The sequence below is a fragment of the Mchenga conophoros genome, linkage group LG7, assembly GCF_057382185.1.
Source record: "Mchenga conophoros isolate Kocher_MC1m ecotype Shallow Benthic linkage group LG7, M_conophoros_male_GT1.1, whole genome shotgun sequence".
In the NCBI taxonomy this organism is placed as follows: domain Eukaryota; kingdom Metazoa; phylum Chordata; class Actinopteri; order Cichliformes; family Cichlidae; genus Mchenga; species Mchenga conophoros.
Window position 1 is genome coordinate 20,469,237 of NC_140532.1, and position 12,103 is coordinate 20,481,339.

At 39.8% G+C, this 12,103-nt stretch overlaps 1 protein-coding gene across 3 annotated transcripts in view; it reads right to left on the reverse strand.

Annotated features, from left to right (window-relative positions):
- The window catches only part of peak1 (pseudopodium-enriched atypical kinase 1), a 105,460-nt gene that overhangs the window by 53,356 nt on the left and 40,001 nt on the right, over positions 1-12,103 (reverse strand). The gene's annotated exons all lie outside the window — the stretch shown is intronic.

Consider the following 12,103-nt stretch of genomic DNA (forward strand, 5'->3'; position numbering starts at 1 on the left):
TTTACTGGGGTTTTACAGATATACTGTATGTACTTGACTTTGTAAGCGCTTCAACATGCATGTACAAGTTCATCAAAATATAAAAACTGTGGAATCATTTTTCACTGTTATGATTATTTATGTAGTTTACAATAAAACTCTTACATACTTTTTCCTTTCTCCACGCACCTTGAACTGAATATGATACCTCCATTTCTTCATTCTAACGCCCCTATTTAACTGTACAATCTGTTCAAGGTGTTGTATTAGGTGCAATATATGTGGCTGTACTATTTGTTGCTATGCGACTAAGGAAAATTTAGGAAAATAATGCAAAAGCATCCCCCCGTATTAAGAATTCAATCACTATAAACCGCTCTGCACCAATGCATCCGAGGACAATGCGTCTCTTTTAGGAGGATAAAAATAACAGCAGTCATCTCAGGGGCTCCGCTTTTTTTGTTCATTTATTCACTTTACAATGGAAAAAAAAAGATCTGTCAAAAATTGAATGAGGAGACAAGATGGAGAAAATATCCTCAGATGTTATGCTGTGAAAAAACTGCTAGCATACATGTTTGGTATCAGAGGCAAACCTTTGAGGTCACACTACTTTGAACTTAGATGTTTTTCCAGAATCATAACTGCAGAAACCTCTGAATTGTTTCTACTATGAGGTCTAGTACAACAAAAGACACTGGCAAACTTCAGTTTGCTCACTTGTTAGGAAAAAAAGCCCAAAAGTTACGACCCAAACTGCTGCATGGGTCTGGGAGTTGAAATGTGGTTCACATATTTCTGCCCATTACCAGTCAGGATGTCAAATTAAATAATCCAGCAGACTCATTTCTATGGTTTTAGAAAAGACTTGGTCACAACTACTTTTGTTTGTTTACTACTTTTGTGGTCTTTTTCTCCCTTGTGTTACGCCGTCTCTGGTACTGACTGCATTACTGGAGATAGACCAGATGACTGCAATTAGTCTGGTAAGTAAAATAGAAAAACAAAACAGATGGAATTTGCAGGGATTCAACTTTCAGTCAATCCCATGAATTTTGGGTCAGCCAGCAGCCAATCAGTTATGTCATGTCTGCATGTAAAACAGCTAGAGACAGTCCAGTAAAAGAAGAAATTTCAATAAATCTCCAGGCTTTCGGAAAGACATTTAAAGCTCTTCTTTGTATGTTGGCTGCCTTTTGTTCTGTTCTCTAGCCACACGATCCCGCACGTCTTCAATAATATTGACGTCCGGGCTCTGGGGAGCCCAATCCATGACTGATAGTGTTCCACTGTGAGTTTTTCTATCCAGATAGTGTTTTACTGCATTGGCAGCGTGTTTGGCTTGTCAAGATATGCCAAGTTTATAGTTAATAGCTGCTTGGGAATTCATCTGTTTGGGAATTCATTTAGTAATTTTTGTCATTTTAACAAAAGAAACGGGAACAAATTGTTGGTTTTTGTAACAGGCAGTCGGTAACAAAGTGTCTAAACATACAACACTGGTTGATGCCTTGAAGTCTGGGTCTCTTTTATATTTCAATGACTCACAGGAAAGTAGCGGAAGATGGCCCTCTAGATTTTTGCATAGTAGTACATATTGAGCATCTCATATGCTCATATGACTGTTGCTTGTTTTTATATCCAACATGCTGTTAAACTTCTCCTGCGTCACCACTGGACAAAGGCATCAACAAATTATTTGCTGACAGGTCAAAAGATTCTCAGTTAATCAGACTCGGATATATCTGGCACAGAACATAGTGGGTTTTTTTTACCTGACCGCCCAGATCCCCTTCACCTAAAGTACAAAACTGCTAGGTTTGATGGTTATGCTCCACTTAATTTAAGGGATTGCGACATAAGCCTGCATTAAAATGTAAGGCCTGTGTTTTTCTTAAATATGGTGTGTTCAATATAGTATAAGTCTGTGGTTGAGTACAAAGAAACACAGGAAGCTTTTACACAACAACATGGCTCAGTGGAACACCACAGACAAGTCGCCACTTAAATCCTGAGCTTAGCGGCACAGTTGACGCCACACGGGCTGAGAAATTTGCAACTGACACTAAACACGCAGGTCAGTCCGGCTAGCAGATTCAGTCATGTGAACAGTCAGTATAAAGCATTGTATGGTCCCCGGTATCATCTTTACTCTTTCGTTCTGTCATCTGGCTCTATGTTGCCTATATTTCCATAACAACTATCCACAAGTTACTCTGCATCTTGAGCGACAGGGCTTACTGGTCTTGAGCAGATCCCCACAGTGAACAGCCAGTGCTATTCCCTATTTAGGTGAATGGTAACATAGTAAGTGAGCTAGAGCTAAAAAAAAATTAAGAGTTCTCATATCAATCATGTAAGAAAACCCAACGGTATTTGTGTTTTTCCTCAAATGTTTTCACAGATCTTATTACAATGTCAAAGACACACCAAATAATTAGCGCAACCAGTGTACAAGCAATTACTGAAACCTGTCAGAACAGTTTTTGGTTACATTCACAGATCTTTCTTGTAAGATGTCTGCTACTGACTGGCCTTTAACCGTTGAATAAGTAACAAAAAGTATTTCTCAAGACTGCAGCTTGAAGAAAGGAAGGTCTGGAACTCTCAATATGACAGTTTCTGTGAAAAATCCTAATCTTTTCAGACTGGCTCCCTTTCAAAAGTTGTCTAAAAAGAATCGCTCAAGATAAGCATGTGGATTTTATGAATAAAACCTCAGTGTTTAGAGATCATTATGCAGCTCAGCTGTTCTCCTGAAGATAATGACTGATTTTCTGCCATCAGCTGATGCTCAAAGAATTTCTGATCTGGTCTTCTTAAAGAGCATGGCAGCACTTGACACAGCAGAAAGAAAGAAAAAAAAACCCTCCTTGTTGGCTAGCGCTCACTGAAAAGCACTGGCACAGCTCGAGATGGCTCAAGGCAAGACTTTGGGTGGGAGTTAAAATCACTTAAGTTTGGTTTTTTTGAGTCTGAAATCATTCTGTATGATTTTTTTACAAATAAAAATAAGTATTTAGACTGTTTTGCCCTGGATGTGCGCATATCAAGATGACCTCAAAACTGGAAGGCTCATCAGGTCAAAGACTACTAGATTTATTTCACAGTCCAGATCCAGCAAGCAGGAGAATGTGTTCATCATCAATTTCTCAATATTGTAGCAGTCCATGTGCAAACCATTACTCACGTCGATTATACGTGCAGTGTTTTAGCACATAACTATCAAAACGCAACTTGAGTATTTGTGGAAATCTCCACACACAGAAAAGGGTCACCCGGAACATTTCACTACTCTTTGTTCCCCCAAGTAAACTTTGTCTTCTGTAGTTTTATTCATCAAATGACTTGCAAATTGAGTAGAAAATATAGTTAATACAAAGCAAAGTTTATGACTGATTTTCTCCTTTAAGCTTTGGTGTCCCCAAATTGCTCATTTGGAGCAATTACAGGCTTGCAGACCTTTGGCATTCCAGCTGTCAATTCACCCCTGAGAAAGTTTCTCCTACACTTCCTGCAGCGCCTCCAGCCAGTTGGATTGGTTGGATGGGCTGTTCTAATGTACCATAGCATAGAGCTGTTCCCACAGCAGCTCAGCTAACGTCAAACTACAGGTCAGTGCTAGCAATTTTATTACAGGCATAATACCAGTTAACTGTTTCTTCTCTGAACAGTTTGTGTACAGTTGTGCAGATAAAGTGCTTTCATGTTATAAAATAAAGGAAGTTTCCTCTGCTCAATCTTGACAGTCACATCATATATAACATTAGCCTTTAATTCACCTGCGAGCCAGATGAAAATTTTGAGGTTGAATAACTTGTAATGCAGAGTCACTGCCCATTAAAATATATGTAAAGATATAAAGAGTCTAGAACTGTGCACAGGGATGTGGACTGAATTATAAACAAAATTACATTTCTTTGGGGTCAGGCTGTGCAACATCAGCTAAGACACAGATTTCTTCCTTAATAGAAAGAAATCTGCTAGAGGAGGACTGTGATTATCCAATACACACAGAGCAAAAATAGTGACCAATAAACCACCAAACAAACATCAATCAGACAGAATTAGCATCATGACTCTCCTCCAAACACAGCTGAGCAAGTACTTTTATTCTTCACATTTGAGCAAACGGTTATTGAATCAGTCATTTCTCCACTTCAACAGAATGCTGGCTTTTTATTTAAAGTTTCATTAAAACTTCATTCATGCTAAAGAAAAAAAAAAAACTTTTACTACGGATGCCACTCCCAAGCAGACAGCAGAGCACTCTGATAAATAAAGAGGAGGGGACCCAAGGAGCAAAAAGCTCATGCACTTTAATTTGAATTATTTAATTAATTACTGAAATTTGTTTGCGATCAGTATATTGGCACTAATATTAAAATCAATTTTACAAGATAAATTCAACACTCATACGGATCAGACAAAAAATATCAGGAAGCAGAACATTAACCTTCATTTTTGACTTGTAAAGCTTACGTTACATGAACAGAAAAATGTAAAGCAGAACAGCAATGAGACACTGAAACTGTCTCATTGTGCAACTAAGAAGGCTGCAGCTATTCCAGTGTATAAAGAGCTCTCATTAAAATGTGACCCAGCTTGTCCAAAGCCACACTTCCTTGCTTAATTAGAGGAAGAGTTTGGTCAAGCACCCAAACTCTCTTTTTTTCCAAAAGCTTGACACTCAAGACGGGAGACGGTAATGATGCGCACTCTGGCTCCCTGCCTTTACTTCATCTGATCTGTCCCTTTGCTCACCCTCCTCTGTGGATCACCCTGTCCATCTGTGTTTCTGAGCACATCAGCATGCTAGCAAGCCTCTGCCATTCTGAACAGACAGCAACAGTTGCTGAAGCCTTGGAGGATGTGAAGAGGAGAGAGTTGGGAGTGAACAACACCAACAACAAGAAAAACTGAGAACTACTTACAAAGCAGTGGTATTTATCCGGTCAGTGGATGAGCAGACGAGTGAGAGGGAGAGAGAGCTGCATAACTAATGGAGCAGAGATGAAGCCAGTGTATGAATGAGAGAGAAGGGAGGGACGCAGAGAGGAAAAGCTGGAGCGTAATGTGAGGAGCGAGGGAGGGAAGAGGTATGGGGGGGTTATGATGTGGGAGCCAAAACAGAACAGAAGAGAGGCAGAGAAAAGGAGACTGGTAGAGGAAAAAGAGAGGACACACATATGACAGTAAGAATGTAATCAGCTTGGCTTTTTACATTTAAAGAAGAGAAGGTGGAAAATAGAAAAAATGTGTAGGGTAAAAAAAAATGAAGAGGATGACAGCTAGAGGCAAGATAGACTTGGCCTTTCCCCCTTTTCTTTGAAGAAGTAATTCATATTCAGTCCCCAACGGTCCCGTTTTCCAGGCCAGCAAAGAACTCCTCATGTTGTTCAGGAAGATGATAAAAAAAAAAGGGAAGAAATTAGAGAATGAGGCTGAGCTGGATCCTTCCAGCAGAGTTGAATTCCCAAAGAGGCCTATCAAATTCATGATGCCTCTTAACCTTTACATTTTGCAGGCAGGGACAGAGTCGAGCAGCTGTCATCTTCCCCCCACGTTGATATTGATTCCTTCATAGGCAACCTCTGGTCTGTTTTACAAATGTGATAGACGTTTCAGTAGCCAAACGGTTTGTATAGTGAATGAGTCTAGACTGTGAAAGTGATCTCCCCACTCTAAACAAGTACTATAAAATATTAAAAGACATGAACCAGTGAAGGAAATCAGTAACGCAGAAGAGTACGACTTTTCAGTGTCCTGAGAATTTGGCGACCTCCAGTCGCCTCAGTTTCTATAAAATGTATTAATAGGTCAGTTAAATAAGCCATATTGAAACAAAATAACAACGAACAAAAAGAACTTAGGACAAAAAGTGAGGGAATCGGTGTTTGACTATTTCTTTAGTGTTTATTAGATTGGAGCCTGAAGAAACACTGGCAATTTATAGTTTATGTATTTAACAAACGCAAGCCTCAGCAGCATGTGGAAGAACCATACATAGCCACAACAGCCTGGCACCACCTCCTCATGCTGGTTACCAGCTTGGTCAACACACGATCACGCTGCCTCCACCAAAAACTGTCACCCTATCAGTGCAGGAATGAGCATAATGGTCTCTGCGTCTTCTCTAAACTTTGATCCTATGATCCGGCTGCTGTAGGCAGAATCTGGACTCGTTGCTGAGCATAACTTCCCTTCATGTTTTTAGTTTGCCGACACCACCGCAAATGGGACTGACAGTGAAGGGCAGTTGTGGCAGATTCCTACATGCTGACAGGGTGAGGAAACTGTCCTTTTCTGATGTCCCATTCTTAGGACATGCACTTTGTCTGACAGGATCCTATATGGAACTTGGAGACGGTACTAGGACTTACGCCAACAAAACAACTTGGTTTGGCAGATAATCAGCTTGAAGTTTTCCCGTGGCACAGGCCCTGTCTAGATCATAGCATGACATGCCTGGAGCAGACACCAACTGACAGCTGTAGTACGGCCCATGCTCACAGGCACCTGATTAGCAGCACCTGGGGCACCAGGAGCTCAGAACAAGAGTCGGTAGCATAATAAGCTGTTTGGGATTGGCAGAGAAGATTTGGCAAGTTTTTCATGAGTGCTACCCACATACTCAACTCTGCTGCTCAACCCATAAATGCATTTTCGTTCCAAATATGGCACAATTTAAGGGGAAAAAAAGGCTTTGCAACAGGATAAGATTTATTTTCTTACCAAGTTTATATTTCATCGGTGGATTAGAGTACAGAGGTAGGACAGCAACTGTGTCCCAAGGTTTCAGAAGCCTACTAAAAATGTTCTGCCAAAGTATGAGCAACTTTTTTTTGTTATATTACTTGCAGTAAAACTATAGCAAAGTGTCTTCCTTACATTGACTAAAAATAAAATAACTTCTGATGATTCAAAGCTATGGATAATTATTCGAAGTCAAACTTGAAACCCATTTCCTCACAAGCAGTAGCCTTAAGTACATCAGGCCCTTTGGCAAAAACCTCAAACTTGATATATACATGACATACAATATCTGCATGCTTTTATTTGAAAATTCATTTCTAGGTCCAGAAAAGCGATTATCCACCCGACAGCTATGACAGGGGTGTCAAACTCATTTTAGTTTACAGGCTACATACAGTGCAATTCAATTTCAAGTGGGTTAAACCAGCACACCATTGCATAACATTTAAAAATAATATCTATATTTTTAAAGAAACTCTCTTTATAGTGTATAAAGCAGGTGATAAACAGTCTGAGAAGCTTTAAGAAAAATAAATGCTAAGAACATGTTTCAGTTTTTCTCACATTCAATCATAATAAAGAAAATCTGTCATAACTCAAAGAAATGCATCAGCATGGCTCCTCGGCCTAACAACATTCCTCCAAAGTACCATGGCATGCCTTGAGTAATGGAAAACTGTAAAACTGAACATGTGTCAGACCTCTGGCTGATGAAATTAACCAATGCACCCACTGCAAAATACAGCGAAAAGCAAAAAAAAAATTATGCCTCAATTTTCTCCAATTATTCAACTTTGCAAGGCCATAACCACTGACCCCGCCTCAGCGCAGTGAACTCCCCTCAATCTTCAAGTAATACACAAAATGTCTACTCAATCAGCAAAAAGCAAACACCCACGCTAAGATCATGTTACCACTGGTTTCTCTTTAGGGGTTGTGACAAGGTAACCAGTTGCTTTTACTTCAACGTTCCTTGCCAAGTCAAATATTGTCAAAAGAATGGGAAGTCTTCAGCACGGCCATCAACACGTCAGCGACTCAAGAGTCCCAACCCATCAGTATATTCCATCGCCCAAATCCCTAGTTTGCAGTGCTGCCTCCACAGTAACTCATTTTTGTGAGACTTGCAAGACAGTTTAAATAAAATGGACGCTATGACTGTTTTAAAAGCAAAAACAGCTGAGAATTCTGACTGAACGTTCCTCACCATTTATATGATGTTTGTAAGAGAGACAGTTTCCTACCAGCTTTTTCCAGTGTTTAGTCTCAATGGCACAGCGCTACTAATTTAGCTTAAAGAGGCCATTTCCTATTGACCACAAAAGGTACTCTGCATGCAGATGTCAGTGCAGTTGGCAGCTGATGTGGTGAGGTCTACAGGGACCCATCATCTGTGCTCACATCTGGACCTTATGCCTTTTATATTCAAGGGCCAGGGTGAATTTTTAGATCAATCTAAGGACCAACAAGGGCATTGTTTGTAAAGAGAGACAAAAACTGGAACGTATTTTATGAAATTAGAACAGCTGTAGACATTTTTACAATGGGTTACAGTGTGGATAGGATTTAAGCTGTCACTGAAATATGTACTTTATGGCATGCACTTTATCATGAGATTAATAATCCGTAAATATTAAAACTGAAAGTGGAAAGGAGGAAACCCAAGTAAAACTCAGCCTTGGCAATTCTTAGGCTTTGTTTCAAAGGTTGGTCACTGAAGTAATGGTGTGCAGAGAAGGCAAATAAAAAACAAAATGATAAAGCCAGGAATGGAGCCAGTAGGACAGAAGATTATAAATGAAATTGAGCCACAGAGTTGTCAGTAATTAACCACTCTCACAAAAAAAGAAGAAAAAAAGGAGAAAAAAAAATCTGAATCGAGCAGGAGGCCTTTGAAGCCTTTAAGGTCACTGACGCTCCTCTATCTCATGCATTAGATTAAAGATATCGCTAAGAAAGTATTGCTGATCTAAGAACTAAAATATGGCTAAGATAACACTTGGTGATATATATTTTTTTTCCAATTGCTCTTCATTGTAGCCGATAACGGCACTCATTATCCCTTGAAAGCCTACTAGGAGTAACTTTTGAAGGTTTTTTCTGAACGTGTTCAAACACAGAGTGCTTCTATCACATTTCAGGCCTGTTTATTAAATAAAATGACTGAGTTTCCATCAGAAGTTGTCTTTGGCCATTTTATCATTATAGGTACAAGGGGGGTCATCAAATGTCATCCTGACGAATGCTTGTTCGATTAATACTTGTAAGGGAATCTGACCTGCCTTTACTGTATAAAGCTTCCAATAACCTCCTTTTTTCCTTTTCTTTCAAATGTTACAGAAACTAAAACAACAAAGTTCTAATATGCTGGATTTTTTTGTTTCTATATTTTAAAGCAGATGTACTCCCAAGTTCAGAATATCGAGTGACTCTTGAATCTAACTGTTATACTCTAAAATACTTTATAGTATAAGTTTTAAGGAACACCTCATTTCTTTACATTTTCCTTCCGAGGAGCCAGACTTTGTCATTTGCTAAAGTGCTTCTGAGCAATAGTTCTCGAGGCTTTCTGAAAGTCTATTTTTCTTTGGACATTGACTGCTTCTTCTCTCTTTTTCCATGTTTTTTTTTTTTAATATTTTGAGCAACTTAACTTTACCCTATGAATCATTCAAACATAAAAAAGGCACCTTATTCTCGGGATGAAACCAGTGTTGTCTCTATGTATAACAGGCAACTCGGTAATGAACCATTTTTAAATGGCATCTTTAGGCACTTTGTTTCTAGCAGGTAGCAGTTACTAGCATTGTGGGATCATCTCGACAGGGAGCCGCACAAGCGGGAGCCAACATCCAAAGAAGAGCTCTGGGATATCCTTCAAGAAGTCGGAAAAACTTTTCCTGAAGACTACCTTTAGAAACTACAAGAAAGCTTGTCAAAGAGAGTTTGGACTGTATTGAAGTATAAGGGTGGTTCTACCAAATATTGATTTTCCAACATGTTTGAATTGTACAAAGTCTGTTTCACCTTATATGCTGCATTTCCATTTTTGTTTGCACGTTTCAGTAAATCCTGTTTTCAAATTGAAATATTAAGAAAGAAGGAGTGGTTCAAGACTTTTGCAAAGTCCTGTAAACCAGCCTGTGAGCATATTTGATGTTAAACGGTTTCCAAGAAAAATGCCTGTGGTTAGACACCATTATATGTATGGCCAACCTGCCATTAAGGTTTACCGCCTTTCATATGCGAACATTGTGTTTGTATGTGAGGAGCTGCTACTTGCATAAATATTGCTGTCATGTGTGTATTCACACGCAAACACCGTCCTTCCCTAACAGCTGTTTTTCATCACCACCCTCGCAAGTTTGCACATCTCCCGCTTCGTCATCCTCATATAGCTTCATGTTTGTGTGCAGGGGGGGGGGGGCAAAACTGGATCATCCATCGCTCTGTCCTTCACCATCAGCTGCCCAGTTTCCAGACGGAAAGACTCAAGCGATCACAGATTTGTCACTATAATGACTTCATTTTTACATGTTGTGTTGCAGCAATAAAAGAGGTGATGGATGTGAGCCATGACACATTCTTTTTCTCAATGACAACTTACCCACCACCTGAATAAATCAGTTTTTTTTTTATTGAGTTGTTGGATCATAAAGTCTATTTTAACAGCACAGTGAATAACAAGGTTTAGCTATCAATCAATAATTTCAGGGAAAAAAGAGGGAGGGGCTAAGGCATGGCTTGGCTCTGTTAGTTATGTGTACATGTTTCTCTTGAGCGTATAGAAGAAAGGGTGGACTGAATCTCATAATCTCTCTTATTTATTTTTTTGGCAATTTCTGACATTCCAGAGTCATGATTTGATGGGATTTGGTGAGGCAGTGATGTATTCCCAGGTCTGCTGAAAATTCACATCTCCATCCAATGGAGTGTGAGATGCTGTTATAGATTAGTGTGTCCCACTGCATTACAGTCTCGTCAATCAACAGTGGCAGCAAGGGGAATCTGTGAGGGTACCCACTCTGTGAATAACAGGTTCAGCTCTTTGTCTTATTGTGGTGTATTTCACCAAAGAATTCCTGTATAAAATAATTCTGTCTCAGTAAAAACATGAAGCCCTTTAGTTTTTTTTTTTCAGTCATGGCCCCAGTAAAGGTTTGAGGAATACTAAAAAATATATAAAAGGGGGGCCAGAGTCGACTTCCTCTACTGAGAAGGCTAGAACCTTCAACCCCAGCAGGATCATGTTGCATATGATGTATTACTCCGTGGAGACGAGTGTGGCCTTTCATGCAGCTGTGTGCTCAGACAGGGGGCCGTAAGTATTTGATGCCAACAGACTTTAACACATCAGGAAGGCTGGTTCTTTTCTTGGAGCTTAACTAGAGACTCTGGTGGATGTGTCTGAGGGGAGTATACTCAAGAGACTTCTCAGCATCAGGCACAATTCCTCTCATCCTATTCATGGCTCCCTGGTAAGACACAATGAACACGAGGAAAAAGACTCATCACCCTAACACTACAGGAGATGTTTTCTCCCTGTGGCTAACAGGCTCTATAATCCCTCCAATTTCTGTAGGGGGGGACTTTATAATATAACATCAAGACAGAACTAGCACTACTTTCTTGTAGTACTATAGACAAAAAAAAAAAAAGCCCAGCAGTCTTGTAGTTTATAGTATTTTAACCATCTTTTTTATTATTATTTAAAGTATCAGATTAATTGTACTCTATCCTTGCACTGAGCATGATATGGCACAGGAACTACACGCTGAAGTGATGTTATAAGATACAAATGAATATCAACAGTCTGGTATGAATTGCAGTAACTATGGAGGAATGGAAAAATGTTCCAACCCCAGTAGAGCGAGAAGGACGAAGAAACAGTTGAGCTTCTTGGCTTGCTCTCACCCCCTGTGCTTTCCTTTCTCACTGCTGCCAGTAGGCCAGTAGGGATCTTCATTCCAGTTCTGTTCTGAGCCCATCCAGAGCCACTCCAGATAGGGAACCAGCCCAGGAGGCAAACATCTTCCAACAATGATGGACGGCGTGGATGAGATAAAGCAAGGCCACTAAGAATTCATCCAAAAACAACATGAGCGATAGGAGAATATGTATGGTATGGAGGGCGCATTTAAGCATCAGCAACAGTATTCTTTTTTCTACACTGTATGTGAAAACAGGAAAAATATGTTTCAAGTTCCACAGCTGTTTATCTGTGGCAGGAATGTCACCCTTTGGCATAGGATCACATCAGATGACGTCTTTGAGCCGTTCTCTGCTTTTTCATAATCGCTGAAAATGTCTGCGAAAGGAAAACGCAGGGCTGAAACTCCGATCCCTGAAAACATTCCCAGCCTCACCC